We start from the raw sequence: 9,140 nt of genomic DNA on the forward strand, positions 1-9,140 counted from the left end.
GGTGGCCTCTCAGGTTGATGTAGTTTAATTCGTGGCAGATCTTTGTGTGTGAAATTTCGGAGAGTTAGCTCTATACTTTTCTAATTAGACCCTTCATTATATTAATTTGCAAGGTTTTGTATAAGAGCTAAAACTTAAATTTTTACTAAGGTAAAACTCTATGGAAGTTCTTAAAACTTTTGACAAAGTAAAGACTGTAGGATTTGTCCTTAAAATAAAAAAAGATAATGCAGTAATTTATTCTGTGAGAGAGAGGAGTACCTGGTTTGTTATATATAAAGATACAGTTTTTGAAGCCTGCATATTACACTAATTTCAAGTGTGCTATTTGTAGACAGTCATTAAATGATCTCCCTGCAACAAGTTGTTTTTCTTTAAAATCACCTTTCTATTTCCTTTGAGCTCCAGTACAGTACGTATGATGTTTTCATAGCTCTCTAACTACAGTACTTTTGAATGGCTATCAACATAACACAGTAGTGGTAATTTAGTAAACAAATTGTTCCCACAAACTCGTAACAGAAGACTGGTATTTTAAACATTGCACACATTGTGGTTCATGCAAACTTCCTGTGCCTGGTACAAATTATATGTAAAAGGTCCAGAGAGAGTTTGGTGTTCTGTTGGTTCACCTACAATGATATGGTATTGTACAGCATAAATAAGAAATGGCAGGCCAAATTCTGCCCTGATTCTGTCTTTTTATTGACTTTTGTGGGGCTTGATCTGGCCCTTGTACTCTCTGCAATTCTATTGACTTGAATGTAGGGTTGGTCAAATATTTTGTTGAAACTGTTTTGTTGTTTTTTATGGAAATTGGGTTTTTGACTAAACAAAATTTTTCAAAAAAGTGTCTGTTTTGCTTGAACATGTTGAGTTTACTTAAAAAAACTGGACACTCAAAAGCCAAAATATTTTGCTTTGTAAGTTCCACTGCAGTACCTCATGGGAGTCATAGTTTAGGTCATAGTTTAGACTTATGTCCCCACTGTTCTCTATGAGAGGGCTCTGCAGGTGGACTTCATCTCCCATGATTCATCCTAGCCATGGGACTCCAATGATGCACTGACCAGCTCACTAACATGTCTACACTGCACACTTAGCCTGGGCTCTGACCCAGGCTTGAGCTCAAGCACCCCTTCAGTCCATAAGAATGGCCATACTGGTCAGACCAAAGGTCCATCCAGCCCAGTATCCTGTCTGCTGACAGTGGCCAATGCCAGGTGCCGCAGAGGGAGTGAACCTTACAGGTAATGATCAAGTGATCTCTCTCCTGCCATCCATTTCCACCCTCTGACAAACAGAGGCTAGGGACACCATTCCTTACCCATCCTGGCTAATAGCCATTATTGGACTTAACCTCCATGAATTTATCTACTTCTCTTTTAAACCCTGTTATAGTCCTAGCCTTCACAACCTCCTCAGGCAAGGAGTTCCACAGGTTGACTGTGCTCTGTGTGAAGAAGAACTTCCTCTTATTTGTTTTAAACCTGCTGCCCATTAATTTCATTTGGTGGCCCCTACTTCTTATATTATGGGAACAAGTAAATAACTTTTCTGTATTCACTTTCTCCACACCACTCATGATTTTATAGACCTCTATCCTATCCCCCCTTCGTCTCCTCTTTTCCAAGTTCTAGCCCCTTTAATCTCTCCTCATAGGGGACCCATTCCAAACCCCTAATCATTTTAGTTGCCCTTCTCTGAACCTTTTCTAATGCCAGTATATCTTTTTTGAGATGAGGAGACCACATCTGTACGCAGTATTCAAGATGAGGGCGTACCATGGATTTATATAAGGGCAATAAGATATTCTCTGTCTTATTCTCTCTCCCTTTTTAAATGATTCCTAACATCCTGGTCGCTTTTTTGACTGCTGCTGCACACTGCGTGGATGTCTTCAGAGAACTACCCATGAAGACTCCAAGATCTCTCTTCTGATTAGTTTCCTTATCAGTCCACACACAAATCAGTCTGACTCGAGTCAGCAAGCACTAAGGACCTGGGTCCTAGGACCCTGGGGGAGGAGGGGAGGTCCCACTGTGAATTGAGTCCAGGCTCTGTCATTTTGCAGTGTGGACACAGGTCAACCTGCAGCCTGAGTCAGAAGGTCTGTGTAGCACATTAGGAAACATTAGTATGACTGTGAGACCCACATCCAGCAACTGTAAACCCAGGTTTACAATGCAGTGTGGACAGTCAAACAAGGGGTCAGCAACATGTCCGTACACAGACACAAGTGTCCATGGTAAAAATTTTGAGGTCTGTGGTAATTTTTCAAAAAACTGAATGATTGAATGACATAACCTCCCCTCCCCCCACACCTCCCCAATGTCCATCACTAAGTATGGTAATTTTGTCAAATGTCTGTCGCGCAACATGGTGGTACCAACCCCTGGCTCAAACACAGGCTTGGAAACACCGAATCCATAAGTCCAGGTCCCAGAGACCTAAGCTTAGTCTACAGTGTAGATGAACCCTAAATGGGGAGACTGAGGTGCATCATGTAGTCTGGCCAAGTAGCCCGGCTTACATGAGAAACCAGAGCATGAGATACTTTACCTACAAGTTGGGTGAGGCACTGCAGAAGCATTTCTGAATAGAAATATATTGGATTTTCATTTTTCACTACAAAGTCAAAATTTTCCATGGAGAATTTACTTGAAAACTGTGTGTGTTTGTTTTTGCTTTGTTTTCATCCAAATCTTCAGCAGGAAGAAAATCCTCATCAGAAGAAAATCCACCAGTTCTATGTAGTTGCATGGGATACAGGTGAGGGTGAAATTTTTGCCCAGTGTGTCTAGCTTAATCTGCCCAGATATCTATAGCCTGTTTAAAAAAAAGAAAACAAAATTCTCACTGTTATTACAATCATTACACTGGTGTAATGCAAAAATTGAAGGGAGCACTAATGCAGTTCAACCACGGCCAGCAACCAGCTATCAGTATAACAACCACCATTTGGTCTAGACCTGCTGTGGTCAGGGGAAAATGCCAACAGCTGCTTATCTTTTTTTTTTCAGTAATCTAATACTCTCATTGTTTCTATCCACTGCACTGGAACTGCACGGTTATAGCATGATGGAAAATTTTAAGAAAAAAAGGCTAATGTAGTATTTACAGACTTATCTTCCAACATTCTTCATCATGGGCATAGATGCATGTATGTTGATATCTATGGTACTTTAAATACTCTTTGTTCAGTTCAGTTAAGTACTCCAGGAGTCACGGGCTTGATTTTTTAAATTCAGATTTAGCAGCCTGTTTTAAATCTAATTATAAGAGGAGGCTACATATCTTCAGAATTACAAAAAAGTGAAAGCAATGTACAATAAGAGTTTCACTGCAAGTGCTTCCAAAGAAGAGTTATCCACATGAAACTGGTACAGGAAGTGAACTATGAGTGTGGCTAGATAGATGAGCAGGGAAGTAATAAAAGGGAAACTAGTTTATAAGTGTAACCCTTCTGCCCGTCAGAGTTGGCAGCAACAAGGGCTGGGTTCAGTATCTAGGGGTTCCATTCCAATAACACAATGCAAAACCAGCTCGAGCCCCCACCAGTGACCTGGGACAAATATATACCACCCCCGCTGGGCACCTCCAAGAGGCAATACTTCCCCTCTTGCAAGCACAGAGTCTGAGTGTAGCAAAAAGCCTTTTAATAACAGAGAGAAACAATGTGCCATTATATAGGGGGAAACACCACCACCAGGATTCATAACACCACCCATGAGCAAAAAACCCACCCCCAAGCAAATTGGGGCATGTCCTTTCCCTATGGTTCTTGAGTCCAGCAACCTAAAGTCCCAAAAGTCCAACAACCCAAAAGTCTCTGTCCCTGGTCAGGGCAGCCCCAGAGTTTGAAAGTTTATCTGCAGAGTTTTACCTCCCAACCTGGGTGGAGATGGGGGGAGGGGGTGTTAAGGGACACCTTACATGGTCCAAAGCTGATTGCCCCACCTCTCCACGGGACTCTGCTCTGCCAGCCACTCCCATAAGCTGCTCCAGGCATCCGACAAACAGCTCTGCTCCACCAGCCACTCTGCTCCACTAGTCATCCCACAAACAGCTCTGCTCCACCAGCCGTCCTGCAAACTGCTCTGCAATATATCTTCAGGCTCCCCCACTACTTAACACAACACTCAGTGATTTCAGCTCTTAGTAAGTTTCGCTTTTTTGGGATTTCAGCTTGTAGTAAGAGAGCCTCAGTACTGGGGCACTATTAGCTCAAAGCAAATTCAGCTCAGCAGCCTGTAACTAGACTCCTAATAGAATCAAAATTAGCTCTGATATTCCACAGGGGAGAGAGGAGAAAGTGCAATTAGCATGTAAAGCCCTTACCAGAGGGCCCATACCACCAAATATTAATATCTATCCCTAACCTCTCTACATTCACTGGGTTTTGGAACCCATGACCCTTGCCTAGCGAGTGCTGCTTAGTTGATGGTGAGTCCCTCCATCATAACAAAAGGCCAAGTACAGTTCCACTGTCCTTGATTCACATAATCAGGATAATAACAGTTTATTCCTGCCACAATAACAGAGAAACTGGGGCTCCTACAGCAGCCAAAGTGACCATCTAGGCAGGGAGGGTGTGCCTATGCAAATGAGATCAGCCCCTGAAGTTCTTTTCCACAGCCCACCCTGACTCGCCACTAGATGTCAGGGTAGAGCTCATCCTCATTCTGCTTACATAAATGTTTGAAAAATAGCACTATGTCAGTGTTAAGTATTATTAAAACTATTATTGCAACACCACATTTCAAGGAACACGCTGGTTTCTGCAGAATACAAATCTGCAGCTGCTTTGTGGCCTGGGGAAGAGGATTCCTTTCCACTATAGAACCCTCTTGCACCAAGTTCAGCTATTCAGGCTCAGCTTGGGGTGGGAGTAAGATTTTAAGCATATGTTTGGTTCTAAACAATGTTACAATAAATAGGACTCGGACAGCCTGACTTCCAGTAGAAGCACAGATGTGCATCACTCAGTTTATTGTACAAATTTGTTTCTCTTTTCTTGTTTTGAATACAAACCAGAACATCCGGGCAGGAAAGATAAAGATTACCCACAAATTGACTGCCTGTGACCTTAGTGGCACAGATGACGTTCTTAATAAATGTAATGAATAATTAATCCCTCTACTTCTCTTCCTCTAGTCCATATGTCTCCACTATAGTAATAGCTCATGACAATCTGCTTTACTTTCCCCTAGAAATATTAGAGAGGCAAGATGGGGAAGGTAATATAACTTTTATTGGACCAACTTCTTTTTATTTGTTTCTTGCATTTGCTCAAGAAATGTCACTGGTAAGTTTGCTTTCCTTTTTTTCCCCCCCCGGTGGAGAGTTCCCATTTCAGATGGCAAAATTCAACATCCTCTATTGTTGTTTGCAGTGTTGTTGTAGCCGTGTTGTTCCCAGGATATTAGCAAGGAAAGGTGGATGAAGTAATAAATAAATAAAAGATATTACCTTATCCACCTTGTCTCTCTAATATCCTGGGATCAACACAGCTACAACACTGCAAAAAAACAAAGAAATATTGGCACAGGATGGATTTATGTGAATGTCCATATCTGTGCCATTGTGTTTTGTACACTAATGTTTTCTATTTGCACTTCTTGTTTCCCATGTCCTGTATTGGATGAAAACTTTAAAAACTACTGCAGGATTACTGGATGAAATTCTCTGATCTCTCTTAGTCAGGAGGTTAGAATAGGTCAAAATGGTTCCTTCTAGCTTTAAAATATCTGAATATTAGCTTAGTAGACATAGGTCAGTTCCTAGTGGTCATGGGTCAACACAGCCACTGACAACTTTGTTAGTGATCTCAGTAGAGATGTCAGAAACTAAACACATGTGGAGAGTGAGTTAACCTCTCACCCCTATTGTTTGGTCATGTGACATCAGGTTATCCATTATAGGGAGAACAGTTCAGAGAAGCTTGCTTTGCTGCTACTTCTGTTGTACCCATTTAAAGGATCCATTTCCAGGCCTATTCATACAGTAGCTGTCATAAGTACTATATAGCTAGTTACTCAGAACCAAATTCACACTATTTTTTAACCAGAAAGAATCTCAGATTTTGGTATCACACATTACAAAAGGGTTGCCTGTGTAGCAAAGATTTTAAGAGGACACTTCTGTGAGTCATGGTGGGTGCTCTGAAGATATACGTAAACCAAATGCCCAATATTGTCTTTTCAAGAAACAGGTAAGAATGGCCCTGGCCATAGATAAGAAGTGATGAATAAGGGACTTTGAGGCTCATCAGAAGGAAATACTACCTTTTGAAAGTCACAGGATCGTTAGCCATCAATATATGTGAAACCACAATAGCCCTCATTTTGCCCTGATTGACTTGACTATGGAAGTAAAGGTAGAATTTGGACCAATAAGTATGACAATGTTGTTTAAAATGGCAGTGAATAATAACTCTTGATGAGACAGAGTGGATGTTTGGGGCAAAAAGCTATCTGCAGAAGAAACCTTTTAGAAATTGTTTGGTTCTTTATTTCCAGGATGTTTGCCGAACAAGGCAGCTGGATAAAACGTATGATTATTCAGCTCAAGGTTTTAGACTGCTTTCTGAACCAACACAAAAAGCATTTGTGTTTACAGTTAGTTAGTCTCCGTTTACACCAGTGGCAACTGAAAAAATTATCACACAGCACTGAAAATTTGAAATCTGTGCTTTGGAGTGGGCCAGTAGATTTAGCACCGGAACCCAGAAATTCCTGTCTTCTGTTACTGTGATTTTTGGGTGACTAACTTTCAGTCAACATTTTTGGAAGTGATTTTTTTTGGATGCCTAAATATTTGGGTAGTCGGTGAGGAACGCCCAGACCCTGCTTGTCAGAGGTACTGAGCTCTCACAGCTCCATTGACTGCAATAGGAGTTGTGGCTGCTTAGCATGCTTGAAAATCAGATACAAGGGGTCCGTGGTTGGACACGCAAATACTTTAGCACCCAACATAAAAGGCCACTTCCAAAACTTTTGACTCATGAGATTTGCCCAAAATCATACAGTGAGCGCTAAGCTTAAGGCCATGTCTGAAAATGTTGCTTTTAACTTCTGTGTCTGTTTCTCCCTCTGTAAAATTGGGTTAATATATGTCTACTGGATTTGCTTGTTCTGAGAATGAATTAGTTAATGTTTATATAGTGACTTTAAGATATCAAATGCTTTATAAGTAATGAATGTGATTATATAAATGAGTCTCAAAGTCAAGGCTGGGAGGAACTCTCACAGCACATATCTGTTCAGCAAGGTACTTAACTTATGGGAAAAATCAGAGCTGGCAGTTGCTAAACAAAACAGAAAGGAGGGCAGATAACATGGAAGGAAAGGTTTGCTAGAGAAAACAGTTAATATTTGCAAAAAGAAAAGGAGTACTTGTGGCACCTTAGAGACTAACAAATTTATTAGAGCATAAGCTTTCGCTGAAGTGGGCTGTAGCCCACGAAAGCTTATGCTCTAATAAATTTGTTGATCTCTAAGGTGCCACAAGTACTCCTTTTCTTTTTGCGGATACAGATTAACATGGCTGCTACTCTGAAACCTGTCATTGGAGCCATAATATTTGCTAAAAGCAGATATTTGTTTACTCTGAAAAGCACTCAACAAATTTGATCTTTTGTAGATTTTCAGATTAATATTTATTGGAAAAATTAGTTTTTACCACAAACCCAACCTAGCTACTGCAAGAGAAAGCTGAGATCTGTTTCTTCCTGTACATCATCAACTACATTGTTTAGTAAGTTCCAATCAGTTCCAATGCCAATGTGACTGCATAAATGTCCATGAAGGCAGAACCTTTATTACTAGCTTTATTCTCAGATCCCAGAAGAGTTTGAAGTGCTGGGAGATGAAAAATGTCTTTTTCCTTGTAAATATTTAGTCTAAAAGTGATATATATATATATATATGTCATTGATACATTTGAATTTCAAGAAGCCAATTTACACCACACTGCATGCTGCTTAACAGCAAATATATTTACTTCTGCACATCTGGAAACGATTCTTGTCCTTCTTCTTGCTATGGGATCTTATTTATCAAAATATACTTTTAAATAACAAAACAAAAGAAACCCCTCTCATCTTTTGTTTGAGTTATAAGTACCTAAAAATAAAAAGAATGTGAGTCATGTAGTTGTTTGGGGAATTTATTTACTTTATATATATATATATGCTACGAAGCAAATTACTGGGATCTTTCCACCAATTCTTTTGTGTCTTGGATAAATTACATTACACATCATATTGGAAAAGGATCAGATTCAGCCTTAGTCAGTGGTTCACTTATGTACAACCAGCAGGGCATATATGGAAAAGATGTTTAGTGGATATAAAACTAGTTGTGAGCGCAAGAGCTTTTCAGATACTACCCACGGCGATGGGTACCTCTGTGCTGTAGGGCACCTCTCCCACTCCCAGCAGTAGGACAAGAAAACTCCGTTTCCCTCAAGGAATTTGCTGTAAATTGACCCCTCCAGGATGTGGCCTCTGAAGGATAGTAGTAAAATGAGAGAGGAAGAAGCCTCCGCAACCCTCCTACCTCTGTGACGATGGTCTGCCCATTGACACACCCACACGCCAGTGGCAGAATTGGCAAATTTCCTGTACAGCTATTGCAGAAGCATTCACTCTACAGATAAAGTAAAATATTTATGGCACTCTTGTAAGGCTGTAGTATCAGCAAAAGTGATTTCATTTATGGCTTCCTAAAGTGAGCGACAAAGACAAATTAGCTTGGCAATCAAATGGCAAAGTGAAAAGAGGCGAGTCAGTGTAATACCTGCTCTGCCTGCCTTATGCTTTCCTATACATTTATGCAACCTTTGTATTGTTTCAGTGGCCCAATCCAAAAATAAAAGCCTGTCCAATAGATATGGGTCTGGATTCTCAGCTGCAGTCAGATTATGCTCCATGCACCTAAGGAAGTTTGCAATTCCCTAACCCTGGGGTCATCTAGAGGGCAATCTGTTCCCCAGCATAACATAGAGTAGTTTTAGAGCTGTTCCAAATTATGCCCAACTGTCCACACCCACTGAGGATGTTCCAGCACTTGGGGATTAGCAGAGCACAGGTACACGTCAGCATTTCTCTCAGCCTTTACACCAGAGCCAAAGAGATG

The sequence above is a fragment of the Dermochelys coriacea genome, chromosome 5, assembly GCF_009764565.3.
Source record: "Dermochelys coriacea isolate rDerCor1 chromosome 5, rDerCor1.pri.v4, whole genome shotgun sequence".
NCBI lineage: Eukaryota > Metazoa > Chordata > Testudines > Dermochelyidae > Dermochelys > Dermochelys coriacea.